The 26691-nt window shown below is 46.2% G+C and overlaps 68 non-coding genes across 68 annotated transcripts; all 68 read left to right on the top strand.

The window, feature by feature from the left end:
* The first annotated feature begins 192 nt into the window (after positions 1–192).
* Positions 193–264, top strand: trnaq-cug (transfer RNA glutamine (anticodon CUG)). The gene has a single exon. It is a non-coding gene; the product is annotated as a tRNA-Gln (tRNA).
* A 479-nt stretch (positions 265–743) lies between these two features.
* Positions 744–816, top strand: trnam-cau (transfer RNA methionine (anticodon CAU)). The gene has a single exon. It is a non-coding gene; the product is annotated as a tRNA-Met (tRNA).
* Positions 817–972: 156 nt separating this feature from the next.
* trnaq-cug (transfer RNA glutamine (anticodon CUG)) lies at positions 973–1044 on the top strand. The gene has a single exon. It is a non-coding gene; the product is annotated as a tRNA-Gln (tRNA).
* A 479-nt stretch (positions 1045–1523) lies between these two features.
* Positions 1524–1596, top strand: trnam-cau (transfer RNA methionine (anticodon CAU)). Its single transcript has one exon. It is a non-coding gene; the product is annotated as a tRNA-Met (tRNA).
* A 156-nt stretch (positions 1597–1752) lies between these two features.
* trnaq-cug (transfer RNA glutamine (anticodon CUG)) lies at positions 1753–1824 on the top strand. The gene has a single exon. It is a non-coding gene; the product is annotated as a tRNA-Gln (tRNA).
* A 479-nt stretch (positions 1825–2303) lies between these two features.
* trnam-cau (transfer RNA methionine (anticodon CAU)) lies at positions 2304–2376 on the top strand. Its single transcript has one exon. It is a non-coding gene; the product is annotated as a tRNA-Met (tRNA).
* A 156-nt stretch (positions 2377–2532) lies between these two features.
* trnaq-cug (transfer RNA glutamine (anticodon CUG)) lies at positions 2533–2604 on the top strand. Its single transcript has one exon. It is a non-coding gene; the product is annotated as a tRNA-Gln (tRNA).
* Positions 2605–3083: 479 nt separating this feature from the next.
* Positions 3084–3156, top strand: trnam-cau (transfer RNA methionine (anticodon CAU)). Its single transcript has one exon. It is a non-coding gene; the product is annotated as a tRNA-Met (tRNA).
* Positions 3157–3312: 156 nt separating this feature from the next.
* On the top strand, positions 3313–3384 carry trnaq-cug (transfer RNA glutamine (anticodon CUG)). The gene has a single exon. It is a non-coding gene; the product is annotated as a tRNA-Gln (tRNA).
* Positions 3385–3863: 479 nt separating this feature from the next.
* Positions 3864–3936, top strand: trnam-cau (transfer RNA methionine (anticodon CAU)). The gene has a single exon. It is a non-coding gene; the product is annotated as a tRNA-Met (tRNA).
* A 156-nt stretch (positions 3937–4092) lies between these two features.
* Positions 4093–4164, top strand: trnaq-cug (transfer RNA glutamine (anticodon CUG)). Its single transcript has one exon. It is a non-coding gene; the product is annotated as a tRNA-Gln (tRNA).
* Positions 4165–4643: 479 nt separating this feature from the next.
* Positions 4644–4716, top strand: trnam-cau (transfer RNA methionine (anticodon CAU)). The gene has a single exon. It is a non-coding gene; the product is annotated as a tRNA-Met (tRNA).
* Positions 4717–4872: 156 nt separating this feature from the next.
* On the top strand, positions 4873–4944 carry trnaq-cug (transfer RNA glutamine (anticodon CUG)). Its single transcript has one exon. It is a non-coding gene; the product is annotated as a tRNA-Gln (tRNA).
* Positions 4945–5423: 479 nt separating this feature from the next.
* On the top strand, positions 5424–5496 carry trnam-cau (transfer RNA methionine (anticodon CAU)). Its single transcript has one exon. It is a non-coding gene; the product is annotated as a tRNA-Met (tRNA).
* Positions 5497–5652: 156 nt separating this feature from the next.
* On the top strand, positions 5653–5724 carry trnaq-cug (transfer RNA glutamine (anticodon CUG)). The gene has a single exon. It is a non-coding gene; the product is annotated as a tRNA-Gln (tRNA).
* Positions 5725–6203: 479 nt separating this feature from the next.
* trnam-cau (transfer RNA methionine (anticodon CAU)) lies at positions 6204–6276 on the top strand. Its single transcript has one exon. It is a non-coding gene; the product is annotated as a tRNA-Met (tRNA).
* A 156-nt stretch (positions 6277–6432) lies between these two features.
* Positions 6433–6504, top strand: trnaq-cug (transfer RNA glutamine (anticodon CUG)). Its single transcript has one exon. It is a non-coding gene; the product is annotated as a tRNA-Gln (tRNA).
* Positions 6505–6983: 479 nt separating this feature from the next.
* Positions 6984–7056, top strand: trnam-cau (transfer RNA methionine (anticodon CAU)). The gene has a single exon. It is a non-coding gene; the product is annotated as a tRNA-Met (tRNA).
* Positions 7057–7212: 156 nt separating this feature from the next.
* trnaq-cug (transfer RNA glutamine (anticodon CUG)) lies at positions 7213–7284 on the top strand. The gene has a single exon. It is a non-coding gene; the product is annotated as a tRNA-Gln (tRNA).
* Positions 7285–7763: 479 nt separating this feature from the next.
* Positions 7764–7836, top strand: trnam-cau (transfer RNA methionine (anticodon CAU)). Its single transcript has one exon. It is a non-coding gene; the product is annotated as a tRNA-Met (tRNA).
* A 156-nt stretch (positions 7837–7992) lies between these two features.
* trnaq-cug (transfer RNA glutamine (anticodon CUG)) lies at positions 7993–8064 on the top strand. The gene has a single exon. It is a non-coding gene; the product is annotated as a tRNA-Gln (tRNA).
* A 479-nt stretch (positions 8065–8543) lies between these two features.
* On the top strand, positions 8544–8616 carry trnam-cau (transfer RNA methionine (anticodon CAU)). The gene has a single exon. It is a non-coding gene; the product is annotated as a tRNA-Met (tRNA).
* A 156-nt stretch (positions 8617–8772) lies between these two features.
* Positions 8773–8844, top strand: trnaq-cug (transfer RNA glutamine (anticodon CUG)). Its single transcript has one exon. It is a non-coding gene; the product is annotated as a tRNA-Gln (tRNA).
* Positions 8845–9323: 479 nt separating this feature from the next.
* On the top strand, positions 9324–9396 carry trnam-cau (transfer RNA methionine (anticodon CAU)). Its single transcript has one exon. It is a non-coding gene; the product is annotated as a tRNA-Met (tRNA).
* A 156-nt stretch (positions 9397–9552) lies between these two features.
* On the top strand, positions 9553–9624 carry trnaq-cug (transfer RNA glutamine (anticodon CUG)). Its single transcript has one exon. It is a non-coding gene; the product is annotated as a tRNA-Gln (tRNA).
* A 479-nt stretch (positions 9625–10103) lies between these two features.
* On the top strand, positions 10104–10176 carry trnam-cau (transfer RNA methionine (anticodon CAU)). Its single transcript has one exon. It is a non-coding gene; the product is annotated as a tRNA-Met (tRNA).
* Positions 10177–10332: 156 nt separating this feature from the next.
* On the top strand, positions 10333–10404 carry trnaq-cug (transfer RNA glutamine (anticodon CUG)). Its single transcript has one exon. It is a non-coding gene; the product is annotated as a tRNA-Gln (tRNA).
* A 479-nt stretch (positions 10405–10883) lies between these two features.
* Positions 10884–10956, top strand: trnam-cau (transfer RNA methionine (anticodon CAU)). Its single transcript has one exon. It is a non-coding gene; the product is annotated as a tRNA-Met (tRNA).
* Positions 10957–11112: 156 nt separating this feature from the next.
* trnaq-cug (transfer RNA glutamine (anticodon CUG)) lies at positions 11113–11184 on the top strand. The gene has a single exon. It is a non-coding gene; the product is annotated as a tRNA-Gln (tRNA).
* A 479-nt stretch (positions 11185–11663) lies between these two features.
* Positions 11664–11736, top strand: trnam-cau (transfer RNA methionine (anticodon CAU)). The gene has a single exon. It is a non-coding gene; the product is annotated as a tRNA-Met (tRNA).
* Positions 11737–11892: 156 nt separating this feature from the next.
* On the top strand, positions 11893–11964 carry trnaq-cug (transfer RNA glutamine (anticodon CUG)). Its single transcript has one exon. It is a non-coding gene; the product is annotated as a tRNA-Gln (tRNA).
* A 479-nt stretch (positions 11965–12443) lies between these two features.
* trnam-cau (transfer RNA methionine (anticodon CAU)) lies at positions 12444–12516 on the top strand. Its single transcript has one exon. It is a non-coding gene; the product is annotated as a tRNA-Met (tRNA).
* A 156-nt stretch (positions 12517–12672) lies between these two features.
* Positions 12673–12744, top strand: trnaq-cug (transfer RNA glutamine (anticodon CUG)). Its single transcript has one exon. It is a non-coding gene; the product is annotated as a tRNA-Gln (tRNA).
* A 479-nt stretch (positions 12745–13223) lies between these two features.
* trnam-cau (transfer RNA methionine (anticodon CAU)) lies at positions 13224–13296 on the top strand. Its single transcript has one exon. It is a non-coding gene; the product is annotated as a tRNA-Met (tRNA).
* A 156-nt stretch (positions 13297–13452) lies between these two features.
* trnaq-cug (transfer RNA glutamine (anticodon CUG)) lies at positions 13453–13524 on the top strand. Its single transcript has one exon. It is a non-coding gene; the product is annotated as a tRNA-Gln (tRNA).
* Positions 13525–14003: 479 nt separating this feature from the next.
* On the top strand, positions 14004–14076 carry trnam-cau (transfer RNA methionine (anticodon CAU)). Its single transcript has one exon. It is a non-coding gene; the product is annotated as a tRNA-Met (tRNA).
* A 156-nt stretch (positions 14077–14232) lies between these two features.
* trnaq-cug (transfer RNA glutamine (anticodon CUG)) lies at positions 14233–14304 on the top strand. The gene has a single exon. It is a non-coding gene; the product is annotated as a tRNA-Gln (tRNA).
* A 479-nt stretch (positions 14305–14783) lies between these two features.
* Positions 14784–14856, top strand: trnam-cau (transfer RNA methionine (anticodon CAU)). Its single transcript has one exon. It is a non-coding gene; the product is annotated as a tRNA-Met (tRNA).
* Positions 14857–15012: 156 nt separating this feature from the next.
* Positions 15013–15084, top strand: trnaq-cug (transfer RNA glutamine (anticodon CUG)). Its single transcript has one exon. It is a non-coding gene; the product is annotated as a tRNA-Gln (tRNA).
* Positions 15085–15563: 479 nt separating this feature from the next.
* On the top strand, positions 15564–15636 carry trnam-cau (transfer RNA methionine (anticodon CAU)). Its single transcript has one exon. It is a non-coding gene; the product is annotated as a tRNA-Met (tRNA).
* A 156-nt stretch (positions 15637–15792) lies between these two features.
* trnaq-cug (transfer RNA glutamine (anticodon CUG)) lies at positions 15793–15864 on the top strand. The gene has a single exon. It is a non-coding gene; the product is annotated as a tRNA-Gln (tRNA).
* A 479-nt stretch (positions 15865–16343) lies between these two features.
* Positions 16344–16416, top strand: trnam-cau (transfer RNA methionine (anticodon CAU)). The gene has a single exon. It is a non-coding gene; the product is annotated as a tRNA-Met (tRNA).
* Positions 16417–16572: 156 nt separating this feature from the next.
* On the top strand, positions 16573–16644 carry trnaq-cug (transfer RNA glutamine (anticodon CUG)). The gene has a single exon. It is a non-coding gene; the product is annotated as a tRNA-Gln (tRNA).
* Positions 16645–17123: 479 nt separating this feature from the next.
* trnam-cau (transfer RNA methionine (anticodon CAU)) lies at positions 17124–17196 on the top strand. Its single transcript has one exon. It is a non-coding gene; the product is annotated as a tRNA-Met (tRNA).
* Positions 17197–17352: 156 nt separating this feature from the next.
* trnaq-cug (transfer RNA glutamine (anticodon CUG)) lies at positions 17353–17424 on the top strand. The gene has a single exon. It is a non-coding gene; the product is annotated as a tRNA-Gln (tRNA).
* A 479-nt stretch (positions 17425–17903) lies between these two features.
* Positions 17904–17976, top strand: trnam-cau (transfer RNA methionine (anticodon CAU)). The gene has a single exon. It is a non-coding gene; the product is annotated as a tRNA-Met (tRNA).
* A 156-nt stretch (positions 17977–18132) lies between these two features.
* trnaq-cug (transfer RNA glutamine (anticodon CUG)) lies at positions 18133–18204 on the top strand. Its single transcript has one exon. It is a non-coding gene; the product is annotated as a tRNA-Gln (tRNA).
* Positions 18205–18683: 479 nt separating this feature from the next.
* On the top strand, positions 18684–18756 carry trnam-cau (transfer RNA methionine (anticodon CAU)). The gene has a single exon. It is a non-coding gene; the product is annotated as a tRNA-Met (tRNA).
* A 156-nt stretch (positions 18757–18912) lies between these two features.
* Positions 18913–18984, top strand: trnaq-cug (transfer RNA glutamine (anticodon CUG)). Its single transcript has one exon. It is a non-coding gene; the product is annotated as a tRNA-Gln (tRNA).
* A 479-nt stretch (positions 18985–19463) lies between these two features.
* On the top strand, positions 19464–19536 carry trnam-cau (transfer RNA methionine (anticodon CAU)). Its single transcript has one exon. It is a non-coding gene; the product is annotated as a tRNA-Met (tRNA).
* Positions 19537–19692: 156 nt separating this feature from the next.
* Positions 19693–19764, top strand: trnaq-cug (transfer RNA glutamine (anticodon CUG)). Its single transcript has one exon. It is a non-coding gene; the product is annotated as a tRNA-Gln (tRNA).
* A 479-nt stretch (positions 19765–20243) lies between these two features.
* trnam-cau (transfer RNA methionine (anticodon CAU)) lies at positions 20244–20316 on the top strand. Its single transcript has one exon. It is a non-coding gene; the product is annotated as a tRNA-Met (tRNA).
* A 156-nt stretch (positions 20317–20472) lies between these two features.
* trnaq-cug (transfer RNA glutamine (anticodon CUG)) lies at positions 20473–20544 on the top strand. The gene has a single exon. It is a non-coding gene; the product is annotated as a tRNA-Gln (tRNA).
* Positions 20545–21023: 479 nt separating this feature from the next.
* trnam-cau (transfer RNA methionine (anticodon CAU)) lies at positions 21024–21096 on the top strand. Its single transcript has one exon. It is a non-coding gene; the product is annotated as a tRNA-Met (tRNA).
* Positions 21097–21252: 156 nt separating this feature from the next.
* Positions 21253–21324, top strand: trnaq-cug (transfer RNA glutamine (anticodon CUG)). The gene has a single exon. It is a non-coding gene; the product is annotated as a tRNA-Gln (tRNA).
* Positions 21325–21803: 479 nt separating this feature from the next.
* trnam-cau (transfer RNA methionine (anticodon CAU)) lies at positions 21804–21876 on the top strand. Its single transcript has one exon. It is a non-coding gene; the product is annotated as a tRNA-Met (tRNA).
* Positions 21877–22032: 156 nt separating this feature from the next.
* trnaq-cug (transfer RNA glutamine (anticodon CUG)) lies at positions 22033–22104 on the top strand. Its single transcript has one exon. It is a non-coding gene; the product is annotated as a tRNA-Gln (tRNA).
* A 479-nt stretch (positions 22105–22583) lies between these two features.
* On the top strand, positions 22584–22656 carry trnam-cau (transfer RNA methionine (anticodon CAU)). The gene has a single exon. It is a non-coding gene; the product is annotated as a tRNA-Met (tRNA).
* A 156-nt stretch (positions 22657–22812) lies between these two features.
* Positions 22813–22884, top strand: trnaq-cug (transfer RNA glutamine (anticodon CUG)). Its single transcript has one exon. It is a non-coding gene; the product is annotated as a tRNA-Gln (tRNA).
* A 479-nt stretch (positions 22885–23363) lies between these two features.
* trnam-cau (transfer RNA methionine (anticodon CAU)) lies at positions 23364–23436 on the top strand. Its single transcript has one exon. It is a non-coding gene; the product is annotated as a tRNA-Met (tRNA).
* A 156-nt stretch (positions 23437–23592) lies between these two features.
* On the top strand, positions 23593–23664 carry trnaq-cug (transfer RNA glutamine (anticodon CUG)). The gene has a single exon. It is a non-coding gene; the product is annotated as a tRNA-Gln (tRNA).
* Positions 23665–24143: 479 nt separating this feature from the next.
* Positions 24144–24216, top strand: trnam-cau (transfer RNA methionine (anticodon CAU)). Its single transcript has one exon. It is a non-coding gene; the product is annotated as a tRNA-Met (tRNA).
* A 156-nt stretch (positions 24217–24372) lies between these two features.
* Positions 24373–24444, top strand: trnaq-cug (transfer RNA glutamine (anticodon CUG)). Its single transcript has one exon. It is a non-coding gene; the product is annotated as a tRNA-Gln (tRNA).
* A 479-nt stretch (positions 24445–24923) lies between these two features.
* Positions 24924–24996, top strand: trnam-cau (transfer RNA methionine (anticodon CAU)). The gene has a single exon. It is a non-coding gene; the product is annotated as a tRNA-Met (tRNA).
* Positions 24997–25152: 156 nt separating this feature from the next.
* On the top strand, positions 25153–25224 carry trnaq-cug (transfer RNA glutamine (anticodon CUG)). The gene has a single exon. It is a non-coding gene; the product is annotated as a tRNA-Gln (tRNA).
* A 479-nt stretch (positions 25225–25703) lies between these two features.
* Positions 25704–25776, top strand: trnam-cau (transfer RNA methionine (anticodon CAU)). The gene has a single exon. It is a non-coding gene; the product is annotated as a tRNA-Met (tRNA).
* Positions 25777–25932: 156 nt separating this feature from the next.
* On the top strand, positions 25933–26004 carry trnaq-cug (transfer RNA glutamine (anticodon CUG)). Its single transcript has one exon. It is a non-coding gene; the product is annotated as a tRNA-Gln (tRNA).
* A 479-nt stretch (positions 26005–26483) lies between these two features.
* trnam-cau (transfer RNA methionine (anticodon CAU)) lies at positions 26484–26556 on the top strand. Its single transcript has one exon. It is a non-coding gene; the product is annotated as a tRNA-Met (tRNA).
* Positions 26557–26691: the final 135 nt, after the last annotated feature.

The raw sequence follows: 26691 nt of genomic DNA, 5'->3' as shown, positions 1-26691 counted from the left end.
ATCTGAAGGCCGTGAGTTCGACCCTCACACGGGGCAGGGTTTTTAAACCCCCTTTCCTCAATTTCTTTATGCCCGGAGACACAAATAATAAGTAGAGCTTCTTCTGTCAGCAGTACAACACTCTCATTTGTCTTGGAGATCTCGCCCCTCACGCAGACATGCTGAGTTGGCTCGTTTTTGTCTTCATCCGTGGGTTCCATGGTGTAATGGTCAGCACTCTGGACTCTGAATCCAGTAATCCGAGTTCAAGTCTCGGTGGAACCTTCCTGTCAGCTGTTTTGGGTGGGGAAATTTGGACTCTTTGGGCAGAATTCTTACCTGCAACTCTGCTTTGCTCCGTGAAAAGTACAAGACTTGCCATGGAGAAGAGTCATATCAAATATCAAAGAACCTGTCCACTTGCCATTGCACCACTTCATTCAGACATTTAGGCCGACCAAGCACAGAAAAGGGCAATCCTAAAACCTTTCATTGTAATAATTCATTGAGGACAAAAGGCAACAGAAAACAAGCCAAAACATCAATTTGGACATTGATGGTAGATGTAATAGTCACTGAAAGATCAATAGGGGGTTTACTTGTCAAGGCAGAGGGGCGCTGTGTAAAGTCCCTGAAGAAGCCCTTTGGGTTATCCGTTTATAAATCGCCGTACCCCGTGCTGCTCTTTACTTCGTGGCAACTTGAACTCCTACACTGCAACTTGAACTCCTACGCTGGAAATATGTACACAGAGAAGCCTTTGTGCCTCGTTGGCGCAGTAGGCAGCGCGTCAGTCTCATAATCTGAAGGCCGTGAGTTCGACCCTCACACGGGGCAGGGTTTTTAATCCCCCTTTCCTCAATTTCTTTATGCCCGGAGACACAAATAATAAGTAGAGCTTCTTCTGTCAGCAGTACAACACTCTCATTTGTCTTGGAGATCTCGCCCCTCACGCAGACATGCTGAGTTGGCTCGTTTTTGTCTTCATCCGTGGGTTCCATGGTGTAATGGTCAGCACTCTGGACTCTGAATCCAGTAATCCGAGTTCAAGTCTCGGTGGAACCTTCCTGTCAGCTGTTTTGGGTGGGGAAATTTGGACTCTTTGGGCAGAATTCTTACCTGCAAGTCTGCTTTGCTCCGTGAAAAGTACAAGACTTGCCATGGAGAAGAGTCATATCAAATATCAAAGAACCTGTCCACTTGCCATTGCACCACTTCATTCAGACATTTAGGCCGACCAAGCACAGAAAAGGGCAATCCTAAAACCTTTCATTGTAATAATTCATTGAGGACAAAAGGCAACAGAAAACAAGCCAAAACATCAATTTGGACATTGATGGTAGATGTAATAGTCACTGAAAGATCAATAGGGGGTTTACTTGTCAAGGCAGAGGGGCGCTGTGTAAAGTCCCTGAAGAAGCCCTTTGGGTTATCCGTTTATAAATCGCCGTACCCCGTGCTGCTCTTTACTTCGTGGCAGCTTCAACTCCTACACTGCAACTTGAACTCCTACGCTGGAAATATGTACACAGAGAAGCCTTTGTGCCTCGTTGGCGCAGTAGGCAGCGCGTCAGTCTCATAATCTGAAGGCCGTGAGTTCGACCCTCACACGGGGCAGGGTTTTTAATCCCCCTTTCCTCAATTTCTTTATGCCCGGAGACACAAATAATAAGTAGAGCTTCTTCTGTCAGCAGTACAACACTCTCATTTGTCTTGGAGATCTCGCCCCTCACGCAGACATGCTGAGTTGGCTCGTTTTTGTCTTCATCCGTGGGTTCCATGGTGTAATGGTCAGCACTCTGGACTCTGAATCCAGTAATCCGAGTTCAAGTCTCGGTGGAACCTTCCTGTCAGCTGTTTTGGGTGGGGAAATTTGGACTCTTTGGGCAGAATTCTTACCTGCAAGTCTGCTTTGCTCCGTGAAAAGTACAAGACTTGCCATGGAGAAGAGTCATATCAAATATCAAAGAACCTGTCCACTTGCCATTGCACCACTTCATTCAGACATTTAGGCCGACCAAGCACAGAAAAGGGCAATCCTAAAACCTTTCATTGTAATAATTCATTGAGGACAAAAGGCAACAGAAAACAAGCCAAAACATCAATTTGGACATTGATGGTAGATGTAATAGTCACTGAAAGATCAATAGGGGGTTTACTTGTCAAGGCAGAGGGGCGCTGTGTAAAGTCCCTGAAGAAGCCCTTTGGGTTATCCGTTTATAAATCGCCGTACCCCGTGCTGCTCTTTACTTCGTGGCAACTTGAACTCCTACACTGCAACTTGAACTCCTACGCTGGAAATATGTACACAGAGAAGCCTTTGTGCCTCGTTGGCGCAGTAGGCAGCGCGTCAGTCTCATAATCTGAAGGCCGTGAGTTCGACCCTCACACGGGGCAGGGTTTTTAATCCCCCTTTCCTCAATTTCTTTATGCCCGGAGACACAAATAATAAGTAGAGCTTCTTCTGTCAGCAGTACAACACTCTCATTTGTCTTGGAGATCTCGCCCCTCACGCAGACATGCTGAGTTGGCTCGTTTTTGTCTTCATCCGTGGGTTCCATGGTGTAATGGTCAGCACTCTGGACTCTGAATCCAGTAATCCGAGTTCAAGTCTCGGTGGAACCTTCCTGTCAGCTGTTTTGGGTGGGGAAATTTGGACTCTTTGGGCAGAATTCTTACCTGCAAATCTGCTTTGCTCCGTGAAAAGTACAAGACTTGCCATGGAGAAGAGTCATATCAAATATCAAAGAACCTGTCCACTTGCCATTGCACCACTTCATTCAGACATTTAGGCCGACCAAGCACAGAAAAGGGCAATCCTAAAACCTTTCATTGTAATAATTCATTGAGGACAAAAGGCAACAGAAAACAAGCCAAAACATCAATTTGGACATTGATGGTAGATGTAATAGTCACTGAAAGATCAATAGGGGGTTTACTTGTCAAGGCAGAGGGGCGCTGTGTAAAGTCCCTGAAGAAGCCCTTTGGGTTATCCGTTTATAAATCGCCGTACCCCGTGCTGCTCTTTACTTCGTGGCAACTTGAACTCCTACACTGCAACTTGAACTCCTACGCTGGAAATATGTACACAGAGAAGCCTTTGTGCCTCGTTGGCGCAGTAGGCAGCGCGTCAGTCTCATAATCTGAAGGCCGTGAGTTCGACCCTCACACGGGGCAGGGTTTTTAATCCCCCTTTCCTCAATTTCTTTATGCCCGGAGACACAAATAATAAGTAGAGCTTCTTCTGTCAGCAGTACAACACTCTCATTTGTCTTGGAGATCTCGCCCCTCACGCAGACATGCTGAGTTGGCTCGTTTTTGTCTTCATCCGTGGGTTCCATGGTGTAATGGTCAGCACTCTGGACTCTGAATCCAGTAATCCGAGTTCAAGTCTCGGTGGAACCTTCCTGTCAGCTGTTTTGGGTGGGGAAATTTGGACTCTTTGGGCAGAATTCTTACCTGCAAGTCTGCTTTGCTCCGTGAAAAGTACAAGACTTGCCATGGAGAAGAGTCATATCAAATATCAAAGAACCTGTCCACTTGCCATTGCACCACTTCATTCAGACATTTAGGCCGACCAAGCACAGAAAAGGGCAATCCTAAAACCTTTCATTGTAATAATTCATTGAGGACAAAAGGCAACAGAAAACAAGCCAAAACATCAATTTGGACATTGATGGTAGATGTAATAGTCACTGAAAGATCAATAGGGGGTTTACTTGTCAAGGCAGAGGGGCGCTGTGTAAAGTCCCTGAAGAAGCCCTTTGGGTTATCCGTTTATAAATCGCCGTACCCCGTGCTGCTCTTTACTTCGTGGCAACTTGAACTCCTACACTGCAACTTGAACTCCTACGCTGGAAATATGTACACAGAGAAGCCTTTGTGCCTCGTTGGCGCAGTAGGCAGCGCGTCAGTCTCATAATCTGAAGGCCGTGAGTTCGACCCTCACACGGGGCAGGGTTTTTAATCCCCCTTTCCTCAATTTCTTTATGCCCGGAGACACAAATAATAAGTAGAGCTTCTTCTGTCAGCAGTAAAACACTCTCATTTGTCTTGGAGATCTCGCCCCTCACGCAGACCTGGTGAGTTGGCTCGTTTTTGTCTTCATCCGTGGGTTCCATGGTGTAATGGTCAGCACTCTGGACTCTGAATCCAGTAATCCGAGTTCAAGTCTCGGTGGAACCTTCCTGTCAGCTGTTTTGGGTGGGGAAATTTGGACTCTTTGGGCAGAATTCTTACCTGCAACTCTGCTTTGCTCCGTGAAAAGTACAAGACTTGCCATGGAGAAGAGTCATATCAAATATCAAAGAACCTGTCCACTTGCCATTGCACCACTTCATTCAGACATTTAGGCCGACCAAGCACAGAAAAGGGCAATCCTAAAACCTTTCATTGTAATAATTCATTGAGGACAAAAGGCAACAGAAAACAAGCCAAAACATCAATTTGGACATTGATGGTAGATGTAATAGTCACTGAAAGATCAATAGAGGGTTTACTTGTCAAGGCAGAGGGGCGCTGTGTAAAGTCCCTGAAGAAGCCCTTTGGGTTATCCGTTTATAAATCGCCGTACCCCGTGCTGCTCTTTACTTCGTGGCAACTTGAACTCCTACACTGCAACTTGAACTCCTAAGCTGGAAATATGTACACAGAGAAGCCTTTGTGCCTCGTTGGCGCAGTAGGCAGCGCGTCAGTCTCATAATCTGAAGGCCGTGAGTTCGACCCTCACACGGGGCAGGGTTTTTAATCCCCCTTTCCTCAATTTCTTTATGCCCGGAGACACAAATAATAAGTAGAGCTTCTTCTGTCAGCAGTACAACACTCTCATTTGTCTTGGAGATCTCGCCCCTCACGCAGACATGCTGAGTTGGCTCGTTTTTGTCTTCATCCGTGGGTTCCATGGTGTAATGGTCAGCACTCTGGACTCTGAATCCAGTAATCCGAGTTCAAGTCTCGGTGGAACCTTCCTGTCAGCTGTTTTGGGTGGGGAAATTTGGACTCTTTGGGCAGAATTCTTACCTGCAAGTCTGCTTTGCTCCGTGAAAAGTACAAGACTTGCCATGGAGAAGAGTCATATCAAATATCAAAGAACCTGTCCACTTGCCATTGCACCACTTCATTCAGACATTTAGGCCGACCAAGCACAGAAAAGGGCAATCCTAAAACCTTTCATTGTAATAATTCATTGAGGACAAAAGGCAACAGAAAACAAGCCAAAACATCAATTTGGACATTGATGGTAGATGTAATAGTCACTGAAAGATCAATAGGGGGTTTACTTGTCAAGGCAGAGGGGCGCTGTGTAAAGTCCCTGAAGAAGCCCTTTGGGTTATCCGTTTATAAATCGCCGTACCCCGTGCTGCTCTTTACTTCGTGGCAGCTTCAACTCCTACACTGCAACTTGAACTCCTACGCTGGAAATATGTACACAGAGAAGCCTTTGTGCCTCGTTGGCGCAGTAGGCAGCGCGTCAGTCTCATAATCTGAAGGCCGTGAGTTCGACCCTCACACGGGGCAGGGTTTTTAATCCCCCTTTCCTCAATTTCTTTATGCCCGGAGACACAAATAATAAGTAGAGCTTCTTCTGTCAGCAGTACAACACTCTCATTTGTCTTGGAGATCTCGCCCCTCACGCAGACATGCTGAGTTGGCTCGTTTTTGTCTTCATCCGTGGGTTCCATGGTGTAATGGTCAGCACTCTGGACTCTGAATCCAGTAATCCGAGTTCAAGTCTCGGTGGAACCTTCCTGTCAGCTGTTTTGGGTGGGGAAATTTGGACTCTTTGGGCAGAATTCTTACCTGCAAGTCTGCTTTGCTCCGTGAAAAGTACAAGACTTGCCATGGAGAAGAGTCATATCAAATATCAAAGAACCTGTCCACTTGCCATTGCACCACTTCATTCAGACATTTAGGCCGACCAAGCACAGAAAAGGGCAATCCTAAAACCTTTCATTGTAATAATTCATTGAGGACAAAAGGCAACAGAAAACAAGCCAAAACATCAATTTGGACATTGATGGTAGATGTAATAGTCACTGAAAGATCAATAGGGGGTTTACTTGTCAAGGCAGAGGGGCGCTGTGTAAAGTCCCTGAAGAAGCCCTTTGGGTTATCCGTTTATAAATCGCCGTACCCCGTGCTGCTCTTTACTTCGTGGCAACTTGAACTCCTACACTGCAACTTGAACTCCTACGCTGGAAATATGTACACAGAGAAGCCTTTGTGCCTCGTTGGCGCAGTAGGCAGCGCGTCAGTCTCATAATCTGAAGGCCGTGAGTTCGACCCTCACACGGGGCAGGGTTTTTAATCCCCCTTTCCTCAATTTCTTTATGCCCGGAGACACAAATAATAAGTAGAGCTTCTTCTGTCAGCAGTAAAACACTCTCATTTGTCTTGGAGATCTCGCCCCTCACGCAGACCTGGTGAGTTGGCTCGTTTTTGTCTTCATCCGTGGGTTCCATGGTGTAATGGTCAGCACTCTGGACTCTGAATCCAGTAATCCGAGTTCAAGTCTCGGTGGAACCTTCCTGTCAGCTGTTTTGGGTGGGGAAATTTGGACTCTTTGGGCAGAATTCTTACCTGCAACTCTGCTTTGCTCCGTGAAAAGTACAAGACTTGCCATGGAGAAGAGTCATATCAAATATCAAAGAACCTGTCCACTTGCCATTGCACCACTTCATTCAGACATTTAGGCCGACCAAGCACAGAAAAGGGCAATCCTAAAACCTTTCATTGTAATAATTCATTGAGGACAAAAGGCAACAGAAAACAAGCCAAAACATCAATTTGGACATTGATGGTAGATGTAATAGTCACTGAAAGATCAATAGAGGGTTTACTTGTCAAGGCAGAGGGGTGCTGTGTAAAGTCCCTGAAGAAGCCCTTTGGGTTATCCGTTTATAAATCGCCGTACCCCGTGCTGCTCTTTACTTCGTGGCAACTTGAACTCCTACACTGCAACTTGAACTCCTAAGCTGGAAATATGTACACAGAGAAGCCTTTGTGCCTCGTTGGCGCAGTAGGCAGCGCGTCAGTCTCATAATCTGAAGGCCGTGAGTTCGACCCTCACACGGGGCAGGGTTTTTAATCCCCCTTTCCTCAATTTCTTTATGCCCGGAGACACAAATAATAAGTAGAGCTTCTTCTGTCAGCAGTAAAACACTCTCATTTGTCTTGGAGATCTCGCCCCTCACGCAGACATGCTGAGTTGGCTCGTTTTTGTCTTCATCCGTGGGTTCCATGGTGTAATGGTCAGCACTCTGGACTCTGAATCCAGTAATCCGAGTTCAAGTCTCGGTGGAACCTTCCTGTCAGCTGTTTTGGGTGGGGAAATTTGGACTCTTTGGGCAGAATTCTTACCTGCAAGTCTGCTTTGCTCCGTGAAAAGTACAAGACTTGCCATGGAGAAGAGTCATATCAAATATCAAAGAACCTGTCCACTTGCCATTGCACCACTTCATTCAGACATTTAGGCCGACCAAGCACAGAAAAGGGCAATCCTAAAACCTTTCATTGTAATAATTCATTGAGGACAAAAGGCAACAGAAAACAAGCCAAAACATCAATTTGGACATTGATGGTAGATGTAATAGTCACTGAAAGATCAATAGGGGGTTTACTTGTCAAGGCAGAGGGGCGCTGTGTAAAGTCCCTGAAGAAGCCCTTTGGGTTATCCGTTTATAAATCGCCGTACCCCGTGCTGCTCTTTACTTCGTGGCAGCTTCAACTCCTACACTGCAACTTGAACTCCTACGCTGGAAATATGTACACAGAGAACCCTTTGTGCCTCGTTGGCGCAGTAGGCAGCGCGTCAGTCTCATAATCTGAAGGCCGTGAGTTCGACCCTCACACGGGGCAGGGTTTTTAAACCCCCTTTCCTCAATTTCTTTATGCCCGGAGACACAAATAATAAGTAGAGCTTCTTCTGTCAGCAGTACAACACTCTCATTTGTCTTGGAGATCTCGCCCCTCACGCAGACATGCTGAGTTGGCTCGTTTTTGTCTTCATCCGTGGGTTCCATGGTGTAATGGTCAGCACTCTGGACTCTGAATCCAGTAATCCGAGTTCAAGTCTCGGTGGAACCTTCCTGTCAGCTGTTTTGGGTGGGGAAATTTGGACTCTTTGGGCAGAATTCTTACCTGCAACTCTGCTTTGCTCCGTGAAAAGTACAAGACTTGCCATGGAGAAGAGTCATATCAAATATCAAAGAACCTGTCCACTTGCCATTGCACCACTTCATTCAGACATTTAGGCCGACCAAGCACAGAAAAGGGCAATCCTAAAACCTTTCATTGTAATAATTCATTGAGGACAAAAGGCAACAGAAAACAAGCCAAAACATCAATTTGGACATTGATGGTAGATGTAATAGTCACTGAAAGATCAATAGAGGGTTTACTTGTCAAGGCAGAGGGGCGCTGTGTAAAGTCCCTGAAGAAGCCCTTTGGGTTATCCGTTTATAAATCGCCGTACCCCGTGCTGCTCTTTACTTCGTGGCAACTTGAACTCCTACACTGCAACATGAACTCCTAAGCTGGAAATATGTACACAGAGAAGCCTTTGTGCCTCGTTGGCGCAGTAGGCAGCGCGTCAGTCTCATAATCTGAAGGCCGTGAGTTCGACCCTCACACGGGGCAGGGTTTTTAATCCCCCTTTCCTCAATTTCTTTATGCCCGGAGACACAAATAATAAGTAGAGCTTCTTCTGTCAGCAGTACAACACTCTCATTTGTCTTGGAGATCTCGCCCCTCACGCAGACATGCTGAGTTGGCTCGTTTTTGTCTTCATCCGTGGGTTCCATGGTGTAATGGTCAGCACTCTGGACTCTGAATCCAGTAATCCGAGTTCAAGTCTCGGTGGAACCTTCCTGTCAGCTGTTTTGGGTGGGGAAATTTGGACTCTTTGGGCAGAATTCTTACCTGCAAGTCTGCTTTGCTCCGTGAAAAGTACAAGACTTGCCATGGAGAAGAGTCATATCAAATATCAAAGAACCTGTCCACTTGCCATTGCACCACTTCATTCAGACATTTAGGCCGACCAAGCACAGAAAAGGGCAATCCTAAAACCTTTCATTGTAATAATTCATTGAGGACAAAAGGCAACAGAAAACAAGCCAAAACATCAATTTGGACATTGATGGTAGATGTAATAGTCACTGAAAGATCAATAGGGGGTTTACTTGTCAAGGCAGAGGGGCGCTGTGTAAAGTCCCTGAAGAAGCCCTTTGGGTTATCCGTTTATAAATCGCCGTACCCCGTGCTGCTCTTTACTTCGTGGCAACTTGAACTCCTACACTGCAACTTGAACTCCTACGCTGGAAATATGTACACAGAGAAGCCTTTGTGCCTCGTTGGCGCAGTAGGCAGCGCGTCAGTCTCATAATCTGAAGGCCGTGAGTTCGACCCTCACACGGGGCAGGGTTTTTAATCCCCCTTTCCTCAATTTCTTTATGCCCGGAGACACAAATAATAAGTAGAGCTTCTTCTGTCAGCAGTAAAACACTCTCATTTGTCTTGGAGATCTCGCCCCTCACGCAGACCTGGTGAGTTGGCTCGTTTTTGTCTTCATCCGTGGGTTCCATGGTGTAATGGTCAGCACTCTGGACTCTGAATCCAGTAATCCGAGTTCAAGTCTCGGTGGAACCTTCCTGTCAGCTGTTTTGGGTGGGGAAATTTGGACTCTTTGGGCAGAATTCTTACCTGCAACTCTGCTTTGCTCCGTGAAAAGTACAAGACTTGCCATGGAGAAGAGTCATATCAAATATCAAAGAACCTGTCCACTTGCCATTGCACCACTTCATTCAGACATTTAGGCCGACCAAGCACAGAAAAGGGCAATCCTAAAACCTTTCATTGTAATAATTCATTGAGGACAAAAGGCAACAGAAAACAAGCCAAAACATCAATTTGGACATTGATGGTAGATGTAATAGTCACTGAAAGATCAATAGAGGGTTTACTTGTCAAGGCAGAGGGGCGCTGTGTAAAGTCCCTGAAGAAGCCCTTTGGGTTATCCGTTTATAAATCGCCGTACCCCGTGCTGCTCTTTACTTCGTGGCAACTTGAACTCCTACACTGCAACTTGAACTCCTAAGCTGGAAATATGTACACAGAGAAGCCTTTGTGCCTCGTTGGCGCAGTAGGCAGCGCGTCAGTCTCATAATCTGAAGGCCGTGAGTTCGACCCTCACACGGGGCAGGGTTTTTAATCCCCCTTTCCTCAATTTCTTTATGCCCGGAGACACAAATAATAAGTAGAGCTTCTTCTGTCAGCAGTACAACACTCTCATTTGTCTTGGAGATCTCGCCCCTCACGCAGACATGCTGAGTTGGCTCGTTTTTGTCTTCATCCGTGGGTTCCATGGTGTAATGGTCAGCACTCTGGACTCTGAATCCAGTAATCCGAGTTCAAGTCTCGGTGGAACCTTCCTGTCAGCTGTTTTGGGTGGGGAAATTTGGACTCTTTGGGCAGAATTCTTACCTGCAAGTCTGCTTTGCTCCGTGAAAAGTACAAGACTTGCCATGGAGAAGAGTCATATCAAATATCAAAGAACCTGTCCACTTGCCATTGCACCACTTCATTCAGACATTTAGGCCGACCAAGCACAGAAAAGGGCAATCCTAAAACCTTTCATTGTAATAATTCATTGAGGACAAAAGGCAACAGAAAACAAGCCAAAACATCAATTTGGACATTGATGGTAGATGTAATAGTCACTGAAAGATCAATAGGGGGTTTACTTGTCAAGGCAGAGGGGCGCTGTGTAAAGTCCCTGAAGAAGCCCTTTGGGTTATCCGTTTATAAATCGCCGTACCCCGTGCTGCTCTTTACTTCGTGGCAACTTGAACTCCTACACTGCAACTTGAACTCCTACGCTGGAAATATGTACACAGAGAAGCCTTTGTGCCTCGTTGGCGCAGTAGGCAGCGCGTCAGTCTCATAATCTGAAGGCCGTGAGTTCGACCCTCACACGGGGCAGGGTTTTTAATCCCCCTTTCCTCAATTTCTTTATGCCCGGAGACACAAATAATAAGTAGAGCTTCTTCTGTCAGCAGTAAAACACTCTCATTTGTCTTGGAGATCTCGCCCCTCACGCAGACCTGGTGAGTTGGCTCGTTTTTGTCTTCATCCGTGGGTTCCATGGTGTAATGGTCAGCACTCTGGACTCTGAATCCAGTAATCCGAGTTCAAGTCTCGGTGGAACCTTCCTGTCAGCTGTTTTGGGTGGGGAAATTTGGACTCTTTGGGCAGAATTCTTACCTGCAACTCTGCTTTGCTCCGTGAAAAGTACAAGACTTGCCATGGAGAAGAGTCATATCAAATATCAAAGAACCTGTCCACTTGCCATTGCACCACTTCATTCAGACATTTAGGCCGACCAAGCACAGAAAAGGGCAATCCTAAAACCTTTCATTGTAATAATTCATTGAGGACAAAAGGCAACAGAAAACAAGCCAAAACATCAATTTGGACATTGATGGTAGATGTAATAGTCACTGAAAGATCAATAGAGGGTTTACTTGTCAAGGCAGAGGGGCGCTGTGTAAAGTCCCTGAAGAAGCCCTTTGGGTTATCCGTTTATAAATCGCCGTACCCCGTGCTGCTCTTTACTTCGTGGCAACTTGAACTCCTACACTGCAACTTGAACTCCTAAGCTGGAAATATGTACACAGAGAAGCCTTTGTGCCTCGTTGGCGCAGTAGGCAGCGCGTCAGTCTCATAATCTGAAGGCCGTGAGTTCGACCCTCACACGGGGCAGGGTTTTTAATCCCCCTTTCCTCAATTTCTTTATGCCCGGAGACACAAATAATAAGTAGAGCTTCTTCTGTCAGCAGTACAACACTCTCATTTGTCTTGGAGATCTCGCCCCTCACGCAGACATGCTGAGTTGGCTCGTTTTTGTCTTCATCCGTGGGTTCCATGGTGTAATGGTCAGCACTCTGGACTCTGAATCCAGTAATCCGAGTTCAAGTCTCGGTGGAACCTTCCTGTCAGCTGTTTTGGGTGGGGAAATTTGGACTCTTTGGGCAGAATTCTTACCTGCAAGTCTGCTTTGCTCCGTGAAAAGTACAAGACTTGCCATGGAGAAGAGTCATATCAAATATCAAAGAACCTGTCCACTTGCCATTGCACCACTTCATTCAGACATTTAGGCCGACCAAGCACAGAAAAGGGCAATCCTAAAACCTTTCATTGTAATAATTCATTGAGGACAAAAGGCAACAGAAAACAAGCCAAAACATCAATTTGGACATTGATGGTAGATGTAATAGTCACTGAAAGATCAATAGGGGGTTTACTTGTCAAGGCAGAGGGGCGCTGTGTAAAGTCCCTGAAGAAGCCCTTTGGGTTATCCGTTTATAAATCGCCGTACCCCGTGCTGCTCTTTACTTCGTGGCAACTTGAACTCCTACACTGCAACTTGAACTCCTACGCTGGAAATATGTACACAGAGAAGCCTTTGTGCCTCGTTGGCGCAGTAGGCAGCGCGTCAGTCTCATAATCTGAAGGCCGTGAGTTCGACCCTCACACGGGGCAGGGTTTTTAATCCCCCTTTCCTCAATTTCTTTATGCCCGGAGACACAAATAATAAGTAGAGCTTCTTCTGTCAGCAGTAAAACACTCTCATTTGTCTTGGAGATCTCGCCCCTCACGCAGACCTGGTGAGTTGGCTCGTTTTTGTCTTCATCCGTGGGTTCCATGGTGTAATGGTCAGCACTCTGGACTCTGAATCCAGTAATCCGAGTTCAAGTCTCGGTGGAACCTTCCTGTCAGCTGTTTTGGGTGGGGAAATTTGGACTCTTTGGGCAGAATTCTTACCTGCAACTCTGCTTTGCTCCGTGAAAAGTACAAGACTTGCCATGGAGAAGAGTCATATCAAATATCAAAGAACCTGTCCACTTGCCATTGCACCACTTCATTCAGACATTTAGGCCGACCAAGCACAGAAAAGGGCAATCCTAAAACCTTTCATTGTAATAATTCATTGAGGACAAAAGGCAACAGAAAACAAGCCAAAACATCAATTTGGACATTGATGGTAGATGTAATAGTCACTGAAAGATCAATAGAGGGTTTACTTGTCAAGGCAGAGGGGCGCTGTGTAAAGTCCCTGAAGAAGCCCTTTGGGTTATCCGTTTATAAATCGCCGTACCCCGTGCTGCTCTTTACTTCGTGGCAACTTGAACTCCTACACTGCAACTTGAACTCCTAAGCTGGAAATATGTACACAGAGAAGCCTTTGTGCCTCGTTGGCGCAGTAGGCAGCGCGTCAGTCTCATAATCTGAAGGCCGTGAGTTCGACCCTCACACGGGGCAGGGTTTTTAATCCCCCTTTCCTCAATTTCTTTATGCCCGGAGACACAAATAATAAGTAGAGCTTCTTCTGTCAGCAGTACAACACTCTCATTTGTCTTGGAGATCTCGCCCCTCACGCAGACATGCTGAGTTGGCTCGTTTTTGTCTTCATCCGTGGGTTCCATGGTGTAATGGTCAGCACTCTGGACTCTGAATCCAGTAATCCGAGTTCAAGTCTCGGTGGAACCTTCCTGTCAGCTGTTTTGGGTGGGGAAATTTGGACTCTTTGGGCAGAATTCTTACCTGCAAGTCTGCTTTGCTCCGTGAAAAGTACAAGACTTGCCATGGAGAAGAGTCATATCAAATATCAAAGAACCTGTCCACTTGCCATTGCACCACTTCATTCAGACATTTAGGCCGACCAAGCACAGAAAAGGGCAATCCTAAAACCTTTCATTGTAATAATTCATTGAGGACAAAAGGCAACAGAAAACAAGCCAAAACATCAATTTGGACATTGATGGTAGATGTAATAGTCACTGAAAGATCAATAGGGGGTTTACTTGTCAAGGCAGAGGGGCGCTGTGTAAAGTCCCTGAAGAAGCCCTTTGGGTTATCCGTTTATAAATCGCCGTACCCCGTGCTGCTCTTTACTTCGTGGCAACTTGAACTCCTACACTGCAACTTGAACTCCTACGCTGGAAATATGTACACAGAGAAGCCTTTGTGCCTCGTTGGCGCAGTAGGCAGCGCGTCAGTCTCATAATCTGAAGGCCGTGAGTTCGACCCTCACACGGGGCAGGGTTTTTAATCCCCCTTTCCTCAATTTCTTTATGCCCGGAGACACAAATAATAAGTAGAGCTTCTTCTGTCAGCAGTAAAACACTCTCATTTGTCTTGGAGATCTCGCCCCTCACGCAGACCTGGTGAGTTGGCTCGTTTTTGTCTTCATCCGTGGGTTCCATGGTGTAATGGTCAGCACTCTGGACTCTGAATCCAGTAATCCGAGTTCAAGTCTCGGTGGAACCTTCCTGTCAGCTGTTTTGGGTGGGGAAATTTGGACTCTTTGGGCAGAATTCTTACCTGCAACTCTGCTTTGCTCCGTGAAAAGTACAAGACTTGCCATGGAGAAGAGTCATATCAAATATCAAAGAACCTGTCCACTTGCCATTGCACCACTTCATTCAGACATTTAGGCCGACCAAGCACAGAAAAGGGCAATCCTAAAACCTTTCATTGTAATAATTCATTGAGGACAAAAGGCAACAGAAAACAAGCCAAAACATCAATTTGGACATTGATGGTAGATGTAATAGTCACTGAAAGATCAATAGAGGGTTTACTTGTCAAGGCAGAGGGGTGCTGTGTAAAGTCCCTGAAGAAGCCCTTTGGGTTATCCGTTTATAAATCGCCGTACCCCGTGCTGCTCTTTACTTCGTGGCAACTTGAACTCCTACACTGCAACTTGAACTCCTAAGCTGGAAATATGTACACAGAGAAGCCTTTGTGCCTCGTTGGCGCAGTAGGCAGCGCGTCAGTCTCATAATCTGAAGGCCGTGAGTTCGACCCTCACACGGGGCAGGGTTTTTAATCCCCCTTTCCTCAATTTCTTTATGCCCGGAGACACAAATAATAAGTAGAGCTTCTTCTGTCAGCAGTAAAACACTCTCATTTGTCTTGGAGATCTCGCCCCTCACGCAGACATGCTGAGTTGGCTCGTTTTTGTCTTCATCCGTGGGTTCCATGGTGTAATGGTCAGCACTCTGGACTCTGAATCCAGTAATCCGAGTTCAAGTCTCGGTGGAACCTTCCTGTCAGCTGTTTTGGGTGGGGAAATTTGGACTCTTTGGGCAGAATTCTTACCTGCAAGTCTGCTTTGCTCCGTGAAAAGTACAAGACTTGCCATGGAGAAGAGTCATATCAAATATCAAAGAACCTGTCCACTTGCCATTGCACCACTTCATTCAGACATTTAGGCCGACCAAGCACAGAAAAGGGCAATCCTAAAACCTTTCATTGTAATAATTCATTGAGGACAAAAGGCAACAGAAAACAAGCCAAAACATCAATTTGGACATTGATGGTAGATGTAATAGTCACTGAAAGATCAATAGGGGGTTTACTTGTCAAGGCAGAGGGGCGCTGTGTAAAGTCCCTGAAGAAGCCCTTTGGGTTATCCGTTTATAAATCGCCGTACCCCGTGCTGCTCTTTACTTCGTGGCAGCTTCAACTCCTACACTGCAACTTGAACTCCTACGCTGGAAATATGTACACAGAGAACCCTTTGTGCCTCGTTGGCGCAGTAGGCAGCGCGTCAGTCTCATAATCTGAAGGCCGTGAGTTCGACCCTCACACGGGGCAGGGTTTTTAAACCCCCTTTCCTCAATTTCTTTATGCCCGGAGACACAAATAATAAGTAGAGCTTCTTCTGTCAGCAGTACAACACTCTCATTTGTCTTGGAGATCTCGCCCCTCACGCAGACATGCTGAGTTGGCTCGTTTTTGTCTTCATCCGTGGGTTCCATGGTGTAATGGTCAGCACTCTGGACTCTGAATCCAGTAATCCGAGTTCAAGTCTCGGTGGAACCTTCCTGTCAGCTGTTTTGGGTGGGGAAATTTGGACTCTTTGGGCAGAATTCTTACCTGCAACTCTGCTTTGCTCCGTGAAAAGTACAAGACTTGCCATGGAGAAGAGTCATATCAAATATCAAAGAACCTGTCCACTTGCCATTGCACCACTTCATTCAGACATTTAGGCCGACCAAGCACAGAAAAGGGCAATCCTAAAACCTTTCATTGTAATAATTCATTGAGGACAAAAGGCAACAGAAAACAAGCCAAAACATCAATTTGGACATTGATGGTAGATGTAATAGTCACTGAAAGATCAATAGAGGGTTTACTTGTCAAGGCAGAGGGGCGCTGTGTAAAGTCCCTGAAGAAGCCCTTTGGGTTATCCGTTTATAAATCGCCGTACCCCGTGCTGCTCTTTACTTCGTGGCAACTTGAACTCCTACACTGCAACATGAACTCCTAAGCTGGAAATATGTACACAGAGAAGCCTTTGTGCCTCGTTGGCGCAGTAGGCAGCGCGTCAGTCTCATAATCTGAAGGCCGTGAGTTCGACCCTCACACGGGGCAGGGTTTTTAATCCCCCTTTCCTCAATTTCTTTATGCCCGGAGACACAAATAATAAGTAGAGCTTCTTCTGTCAGCAGTACAACACTCTCATTTGTCTTGGAGATCTCGCCCCTCACGCAGACATGCTGAGTTGGCTCGTTTTTGTCTTCATCCGTGGGTTCCATGGTGTAATGGTCAGCACTCTGGACTCTGAATCCAGTAATCCGAGTTCAAGTCTCGGTGGAACCTTCCTGTCAGCTGTTTTGGGTGGGGAAATTTGGACTCTTTGGGCAGAATTCTTACCTGCAAGTCTGCTTTGCTCCGTGAAAAGTACAAGACTTGCCATGGAGAAGAGTCATATCAAATATCAAAGAACCTGTCCACTTGCCATTGCACCACTTCATTCAGACATTTAGGCCGACCAAGCACAGAAAAGGGCAATCCTAAAACCTTTCATTGTAATAATTCATTGAGGACAAAAGGCAACAGAAAACAAGCCAAAACATCAATTTGGACATTGATGGTAGATGTAATAGTCACTGAAAGATCAATAGGGGGTTTACTTGTCAAGGCAGAGGGGCGCTGTGTAAAGTCCCTGAAGAAGCCCTTTGGGTTATCCGTTTATAAATCGCCGTACCCCGTGCTGCTCTTTACTTCGTGGCAACTTGAACTCCTACACTGCAACTTGAACTCCTACGCTGGAAATATGTACACAGAGAAGCCTTTGTGCCTCGTTGGCGCAGTAGGCAGCGCGTCAGTCTCATAATCTGAAGGCCGTGAGTTCGACCCTCACACGGGGCAGGGTTTTTAATCCCCCTTTCCTCAATTTCTTTATGCCCGGAGACACAAATAATAAGTAGAGCTTCTTCTGTCAGCAGTAAAACACTCTCATTTGTCTTGGAGATCTCGCCCCTCACGCAGACCTGGTGAGTTGGCTCGTTTTTGTCTTCATCCGTGGGTTCCATGGTGTAATGGTCAGCACTCTGGACTCTGAATCCAGTAATCCGAGTTCAAGTCTCGGTGGAACCTTCCTGTCAGCTGTTTTGGGTGGGGAAATTTGGACTCTTTGGGCAGAATTCTTACCTGCAACTCTGCTTTGCTCCGTGAAAAGTACAAGACTTGCCATGGAGAAGAGTCATATCAAATATCAAAGAACCTGTCCACTTGCCATTGCACCACTTCATTCAGACATTTAGGCCGACCAAGCACAGAAAAGGGCAATCCTAAAACCTTTCATTGTAATAATTCATTGAGGACAAAAGGCAACAGAAAACAAGCCAAAACATCAATTTGGACATTGATGGTAGATGTAATAGTCACTGAAAGATCAATAGAGGGTTTACTTGTCAAGGCAGAGGGGCGCTGTGTAAAGTCCCTGAAGAAGCCCTTTGGGTTATCCGTTTATAAATCGCCGTACCCCGTGCTGCTCTTTACTTCGTGGCAACTTGAACTCCTACACTGCAACTTGAACTCCTAAGCTGGAAATATGTACACAGAGAAGCCTTTGTGCCTCGTTGGCGCAGTAGGCAGCGCGTCAGTCTCATAATCTGAAGGCCGTGAGTTCGACCCTCACACGGGGCAGGGTTTTTAATCCCCCTTTCCTCAATTTCTTTATGCCCGGAGACACAAATAATAAGTAGAGCTTCTTCTGTCAGCAGTACAACACTCTCATTTGTCTTGGAGATCTCGCCCCTCACGCAGACATGCTGAGTTGGCTCGTTTTTGTCTTCATCCGTGGGTTCCATGGTGTAATGGTCAGCACTCTGGACTCTGAATCCAGTAATCCGAGTTCAAGTCTCGGTGGAACCTTCCTGTCAGCTGTTTTGGGTGGGGAAATTTGGACTCTTTGGGCAGAATTCTTACCTGCAAGTCTGCTTTGCTCCGTGAAAAGTACAAGACTTGCCATGGAGAAGAGTCATATCAAATATCAAAGAACCTGTCCACTTGCCATTGCACCACTTCATTCAGACATTTAGGCCGACCAAGCACAGAAAAGGGCAATCCTAAAACCTTTCATTGTAATAATTCATTGAGGACAAAAGGCAACAGAAAACAAGCCAAAACATCAATTTGGACATTGATGGTAGATGTAATAGTCACTGAAAGATCAATAGGGGGTTTACTTGTCAAGGCAGAGGGGCGCTGTGTAAAGTCCCTGAAGAAGCCCTTTGGGTTATCCGTTTATAAATCGCCGTACCCCGTGCTGCTCTTTACTTCGTGGCAACTTGAACTCCTACACTGCAACTTGAACTCCTACGCTGGAAATATGTACACAGAGAAGCCTTTGTGCCTCGTTGGCGCAGTAGGCAGCGCGTCAGTCTCATAATCTGAAGGCCGTGAGTTCGACCCTCACACGGGGCAGGGTTTTTAATCCCCCTTTCCTCAATTTCTTTATGCCCGGAGACACAAATAATAAGTAGAGCTTCTTCTGTCAGCAGTAAAACACTCTCATTTGTCTTGGAGATCTCGCCCCTCACGCAGACCTGGTGAGTTGGCTCGTTTTTGTCTTCATCCGTGGGTTCCATGGTGTAATGGTCAGCACTCTGGACTCTGAATCCAGTAATCCGAGTTCAAGTCTCGGTGGAACCTTCCTGTCAGCTGTTTTGGGTGGGGAAATTTGGACTCTTTGGGCAGAATTCTTACCTGCAACTCTGCTTTGCTCCGTGAAAAGTACAAGACTTGCCATGGAGAAGAGTCATATCAAATATCAAAGAACCTGTCCACTTGCCATTGCACCACTTCATTCAGACATTTAGGCCGACCAAGCACAGAAAAGGGCAATCCTAAAACCTTTCATTGTAATAATTCATTGAGGACAAAAGGCAACAGAAAACAAGCCAAAACATCAATTTGGACATTGATGGTAGATGTAATAGTCACTGAAAGATCAATAGAGGGTTTACTTGTCAAGGCAGAGGGGCGCTGTGTAAAGTCCCTGAAGAAGCCCTTTGGGTTATCCGTTTATAAATCGCCGTACCCCGTGCTGCTCTTTACTTCGTGGCAACTTGAACTCCTACACTGCAACTTGAACTCCTAAGCTGGAAATATGTACACAGAGAAGCCTTTGTGCCTCGTTGGCGCAGTAGGCAGCGCGTCAGTCTCATAATCTGAAGGCCGTGAGTTCGACCCTCACACGGGGCAGGGTTTTTAATCCCCCTTTCCTCAATTTCTTTATGCCCGGAGACACAAATAATAAGTAGAGCTTCTTCTGTCAGCAGTACAACACTCTCATTTGTCTTGGAGATCTCGCCCCTCACGCAGACATGCTGAGTTGGCTCGTTTTTGTCTTCATCCGTGGGTTCCATGGTGTAATGGTCAGCACTCTGGACTCTGAATCCAGTAATCCGAGTTCAAGTCTCGGTGGAACCTTCCTGTCAGCTGTTTTGGGTGGGGAAATTTGGACTCTTTGGGCAGAATTCTTACCTGCAAGTCTGCTTTGCTCCGTGAAAAGTACAAGACTTGCCATGGAGAAGAGTCATATCAAATATCAAAGAACCTGTCCACTTGCCATTGCACCACTTCATTCAGACATTTAGGCCGACCAAGCACAGAAAAGGGCAATCCTAAAACCTTTCATTGTAATAATTCATTGAGGACAAAAGGCAACAGAAAACAAGCCAAAACATCAATTTGGACATTGATGGTAGATGTAATAGTCACTGAAAGATCAATAGGGGGTTTACTTGTCAAGGCAGAGGGGCGCTGTGTAAAGTCCCTGAAGAAGCCCTTTGGGTTATCCGTTTATAAATCGCCGTACCCCGTGCTGCTCTTTACTTCGTGGCAACTTGAACTCCTACACTGCAACTTGAACTCCTACGCTGGAAATATGTACACAGAGAAGCCTTTGTGCCTCGTTGGCGCAGTAGGCAGCGCGTCAGTCTCATAATCTGAAGGCCGTGAGTTCGACCCTCACACGGGGCAGGGTTTTTAATCCCCCTTTCCTCAATTTCTTTATGCCCGGAGACACAAATAATAAGTAGAGCTTCTTCTGTCAGCAGTAAAACACTCTCATTTGTCTTGGAGATCTCGCCCCTCACGCAGACCTGGTGAGTTGGCTCGTTTTTGTCTTCATCCGTGGGTTCCATGGTGTAATGGTCAGCACTCTGGACTCTGAATCCAGTAATCCGAGTTCAAGTCTCGGTGGAACCTTCCTGTCAGCTGTTTTGGGTGGGGAAATTTGGACTCTTTGGGCAGAATTCTTACCTGCAACTCTGCTTTGCTCCGTGAAAAGTACAAGACTTGCCATGGAGAAGAGTCATATCAAATATCAAAGAACCTGTCCACTTGCCATTGCACCACTTCATTCAGACATTTAGGCCGACCAAGCACAGAAAAGGGCAATCCTAAAACCTTTCATTGTAATAATTCATTGAGGACAAAAGGCAACAGAAAACAAGCCAAAACATCAATTTGGACATTGATGGTAGATGTAATAGTCACTGAAAGATCAATAGAGGGTTTACTTGTCAAGGCAGAGGGGCGCTGTGTAAAGTCCCTGAAGAAGCCCTTTGGGTTATCCGTTTATAAATCGCCGTACCCCGTGCTGCTCTTTACTTCGTGGCAACTTGAACTCCTACACTGCAACTTGAACTCCTAAGCTGGAAATATGTACACAGAGAAGCCTTTGTGCCTCGTTGGCGCAGTAGGCAGCGCGTCAGTCTCATAATCTGAAGGCCGTGAGTTCGACCCTCACACGGGGCAGGGTTTTTAATCCCCCTTTCCTCAATTTCTTTATGCCCGGAGACACAAATAATAAGTAGAGCTTCTTCTGTCAGCAGTACAACACTCTCATTTGTCTTGGAGATCTCGCCCCTCACGCAGACATGCTGAGTTGGCTCGTTTTTGTCTTCATCCGTGGGTTCCATGGTGTAATGGTCAGCACTCTGGACTCTGAATCCAGTAATCCGAGTTCAAGTCTCGGTGGAACCTTCCTGTCAGCTGTTTTGGGTGGGGAAATTTGGACTCTTTGGGCAGAATTCTTACCTGCAAGTCTGCTTTGCTCCGTGAAAAGTACAAGACTTGCCATGGAGAAGAGTCATATCAAATATCAAAGAACCTGTCCACTTGCCATTGCACCACTTCATTCAGACATTTAGGCCGACCAAGCACAGAAAAGGGCAATCCTAAAACCTTTCATTGTAATAATTCATTGAGGACAAAAGGCAACAGAAAACAAGCCAAAACATCAATTTGGACATTGATGGTAGATGTAATAGTCACTGAAAGATCAATAGGGGGTTTACTTGTCAAGGCAGAGGGGCGCTGTGTAAAGTCCCTGAAGAAGCCCTTTGGGTTATCCGTTTATAAATCGCCGTACCCCGTGCTGCTCTTTACTTCGTGGCAACTTGAACTCCTACACTGCAACTTGAACTCCTACGCTGGAAATATGTACACAGAGAAGCCTTTGTGCCTCGTTGGCGCAGTAGGCAGCGCGTCAGTCTCATAATCTGAAGGCCGTGAGTTCGACCCTCACACGGGGCAGGGTTTTTAATCCCCCTTTCCTCAATTTCTTTATGCCCGGAGACACAAATAATAAGTAGAGCTTCTTCTGTCAGCAGTAAAACACTCTCATTTGTCTTGGAGATCTCGCCCCTCACGCAGACCTGGTGAGTTGGCTCGTTTTTGTCTTCATCCGTGGGTTCCATGGTGTAATGGTCAGCACTCTGGACTCTGAATCCAGTAATCCGAGTTCAAGTCTCGGTGGAACCTTCCTGTCAGCTGTTTTGGGTGGGGAAATTTGGACTCTTTGGGCAGAATTCTTACCTGCAACTCTGCTTTGCTCCGTGAAAAGTACAAGACTTGCCATGGAGAAGAGTCATATCAAATATCAAAGAACCTGTCCACTTGCCATTGCACCACTTCATTCAGACATTTAGGCCGACCAAGCACAGAAAAGGGCAATCCTAAAACCTTTCATTGTAATAATTCATTGAGGACAAAAGGCAACAGAAAACAAGCCAAAACATCAATTTGGACATTGATGGTAGATGTAATAGTCACTGAAAGATCAATAGAGGGTTTACTTGTCAAGGCAGAGGGGCGCTGTGTAAAGTCCCTGAAGAAGCCCTTTGGGTTATCCGTTTATAAATCGCCGTACCCCGTGCTGCTCTTTACTTCGTGGCAACTTGAACTCCTACACTGCAACTTGAACTCCTAAGCTGGAAATATGTACACAGAGAAGCCTTTGTGCCTCGTTGGCGCAGTAGGCAGCGCGTCAGTCTCATAATCTGAAGGCCGTGAGTTCGACCCTCACACGGGGCAGGGTTTTTAATCCCCCTTTCCTCAATTTCTTTATGCCCGGAGACACAAATAATAAGTAGAGCTTCTTCTGTCAGCAGTACAACACTCTCATTTGTCTTGGAGATCTCGCCCCTCACGCAGACATGCTGAGTTGGCTCGTTTTTGTCTTCATCCGTGGGTTCCATGGTGTAATGGTCAGCACTCTGGACTCTGAATCCAGTAATCCGAGTTCAAGTCTCGGTGGAACCTTCCTGTCAGCTGTTTTGGGTGGGGAAATTTGGACTCTTTGGGCAGAATTCTTACCTGCAAGTCTGCTTTGCTCCGTGAAAAGTACAAGACTTGCCATGGAGAAGAGTCATATCAAATATCAAAGAACCTGTCCACTTGCCATTGCACCACTTCATTCAGACATTTAGGCCGACCAAGCACAGAAAAGGGCAATCCTAAAACCTTTCATTGTAATAATTCATTGAGGACAAAAGGCAACAGAAAACAAGCCAAAACATCAATTTGGACATTGATGGTAGATGTAATAGTCACTGAAAGATCAATAGGGGGTTTACTTGTCAAGGCAGAGGGGCGCTGTGTAAAGTCCCTGAAGAAGCCCTTTGGGTTATCCGTTTATAAATCGCCGTACCCCGTGCTGCTCTTTACTTCGTGGCAACTTGAACTCCTACACTGCAACTTGAACTCCTACGCTGGAAATATGTACACAGAGAAGCCTTTGTGCCTCGTTGGCGCAGTAGGCAGCGCGTCAGTCTCATAATCTGAAGGCCGTGAGTTCGACCCTCACACGGGGCAGGGTTTTTAATCCCCCTTTCCTCAATTTCTTTATGCCCGGAGACACAAATAATAAGTAGAGCTTCTTCTGTCAGCAGTAAAACACTCTCATTTGTCTTGGAGATCTCGCCCCTCACGCAGACCTGGTGAGTTGGCTCGTTTTTGTCTTCATCCGTGGGTTCCATGGTGTAATGGTCAGCACTCTGGACTCTGAATCCAGTAATCCGAGTTCAAGTCTCGGTGGAACCTTCCTGTCAGCTGTTTTGGGTGGGGAAATTTGGACTCTTTGGGCAGAATTCTTACCTGCAAGTCTGCTTTGCTCCGTGAAAAGTACAAGACTTGCCATGGAGAAGAGTCATATCAAATATCAAAGAACCTGTCCACTTGCCATTGCACCACTTCATTCAGACATTTAGGCCGACCAAGCACAGAAAAGGGCAATCCTAAAACCTTTCATTGTAATAATTCATTGAGGACAAAAGGCAACAGAAAACAAGCCAAAACATCAATTTGGACATTGATGGTAGATGTAATAGTCACTGAAAGATCAATAGGGGGTTTACTTGTCAAGGCAGAGGGGCGCTGTGTAAAGTCCCTGAAGAAGCCCTTTGGGTTATCCGTTTGTAAATCGCCGTACCCCGTGCTGCTCTTTACTTCGTGGCAACTTGAACTCCTACACTGCAACTTGAACTCCTAAGCTGGAAATATGTACACAGAGAAGCCTTTGTGCCTCGTTGGCGCAGTAGGCAGCGCGTCAGTCTCATAATCTGAAGGCCGTGAGTTCGACCCTCACACGGGGCAGGGTTTTTAATCCCCCTTTCCTCAATTTCTTTATGCCCGGAGACACAAATAATAAGTAGAGCTTCTTCTGTCAGCAGTACAACACTCTCATTTGTCTTGGAGATCTCGCCCCTCACGCAGACCTGGTGAGTTGGCTCGTTTTTGTCTTCATCCGTGGGTTCCATGGTGTAATGGTCAGCACTCTGGACTCTGAATCCAGTAATCCGAGTTCAAGTCTCGGTGGAACCTTCCTGTCAGCTGTTTTGGGTGGGGAAATTTGGACTCTTTGGGCAGAATTCTTACCTGCAAGTCTGCTTTGCTCCGTGAAAAGTACAAGACTTGCCATGGAGAAGAGTCATGTCAAATATCAAAGAACCTGTCCACTTGCCATTGCACCACTTCATTCAGACATTTAGGCCGACCAAGCACAGAAAAGGGCAATCCTAAAACCTTTCATTGTAATAATTCATTGAGGACAAAAGGCAACAGAAAACAAGCCAAAACATCAATTTGGACATTGATGGTAGATGTAATAGTCACTGAAAGATCAATAGGGGGTTTACTTGTCAAGGCAGAGGGGCGCTGTGTAAAGTCCCTGAAGAAGCCCTTTGGGTTATCCGTTTATAAATCGCCGTACCCCGTGCTGCTCTTTACTTCGTGGCAACTTGAACTCCTACACTGCAACTTGAACTCCTAAGCTGGAAATATGTACACAGAGAAGCCTTTGTGCCTCGTTGGCGCAGTAGGCAGCGCGTCAGTCTCATAATCTGAAGGCCGTGAGTTCGACCCTCACACGGGGCAGGGTTTTTAATCCCCCTTTCCTCAATTTCTTTATGCCCGGAGACACAAATAATAAGTAGAGCTTCTTCTGTCAGCAGTACAACACTCTCATTTGTCTTGGAGATCTCGCCCCTCACGCAGACATGCTGAGTTGGCTCGTTTTTGTCTTCATCCGTGGGTTCCATGGTGTAATGGTCAGCACTCTGGACTCTGAATCCAGTAATCCGAGTTCAAGTCTCGGTGGAACCTTCCTGTCAGCTGTTTTGGGTGGGGAAATTTGGACTCTTTGGGCAGAATTCTTACCTGCAAGTCTGCTTTGCTCCGTGAAAAGTACAAGACTTGCCATGGAGAAGAGTCATATCAAATATCAAAGAACCTGTCCACTTGCCATTGCACCACTTCATTCAGACATTTAGGCCGACCAAGCACAGAAAAGGGCAATCCTAAAACCTTTCATTGTAATAATTCATTGAGGACAAAAGGCAACAGAAAACAAGCCAAAACATCAATTTGGACATTGATGGTAGATGTAATAGTCACTGAAAGATCAATAGGGGGTTTACTTGTCAAGGCAGAGGGGCGCTGTGTAAAGTCCCTGAAGAAGCCCTTTGGGTTATCCGTTTATAAATCGCCGTACCCCGTGCTGCTCTTTACTTCGTGGCAACTTGAACTCCTACACTGCAACTTGAACTCCTAAGCTGGAAATATGTACACAGAGAAGCCTTTGTGCCTCGTTGGCGCAGTAGGCAGCGCGTCAGTCTCATAATCTGAAGGCCGTGAGTTCGACCCTCACACGGGGCAGGGTTTTTAATCCCCCTTTCCTCAATTTCTTTATGCCCGGAGACACAAATAATAAGTAGAGCTTCTTCTGTCAGCAGTACAACACTCTCATTTGTCTTGGAGATCTCGCCCCTCACGCAGACCTGGTGAGTTGGCTCGTTTTTGTCTTCATCCGTGGGTTCCATGGTGTAATGGTCAGCACTCTGGACTCTGAATCCAGTAATCCGAGTTCAAGTCTCGGTGGAACCTTCCTGTCAGCTGTTTTGGGTGGGGAAATTTGGACTCTTTGGGCAGAATTCTTACCTGCAAGTCTGCTTTGCTCCGTGAAAAGTACAAGACTTGCCATGGAGAAGAGTCATGTCAAATATCAAAGAACCTGTCCACTTGCCATTGCACCACTTCATTCAGACATTTAGGCCGACCAAGCACAGAAAAGGGCAATCCTAAAACCTTTCATTGTAATAATTCATTGAGGACAAAAGGCAACAGAAAACAAGCCAAAACATCAATTTGGACATTGATGGTAGATGTAATAGTCACTGAAAGATCAATAGGGGGTTTACTTGTCAAGGCAGAGGGGCGCTGTGTAAAGTCCCTGAAGAAGCCCTTTGGGTTATCCGTTTATAAATCGCCGTACCCCGTGCTGCTCTTTACTTCGTGGCAACTTGAACTCCTACACTGCAACTTGAACTCCTAAGCTGGAAATATGTACACAGAGAAGCCTTTGTGCCTCGTTGGCGCAGTAGGCAGCGCGTCAGTCTCATAATCTGAAGGCCGTGAGTTCGACCCTCACACGGGGCAGGGTTTTTAATCCCCCTTTCCTCAATTTCTTTATGCCCGGAGACACAAATAATAAGTAGAGCTTCTTCTGTCAGCAGTACAACACTCTCATTTGTCTTGGAGATCTCGCCCCTCACGCAGACATGCTGAGTTGGC

The sequence above is a fragment of the Gasterosteus aculeatus genome, chromosome 3 (assembly GCF_964276395.1).
Source record: "Gasterosteus aculeatus chromosome 3, fGasAcu3.hap1.1, whole genome shotgun sequence".
Taxonomy (NCBI): Eukaryota; Metazoa; Chordata; class Actinopteri; order Perciformes; family Gasterosteidae; genus Gasterosteus; species Gasterosteus aculeatus.
The sequence above is the reverse complement of the archived record's forward strand: the minus strand, read 5'-3'. Positions and strand labels throughout refer to the sequence as shown.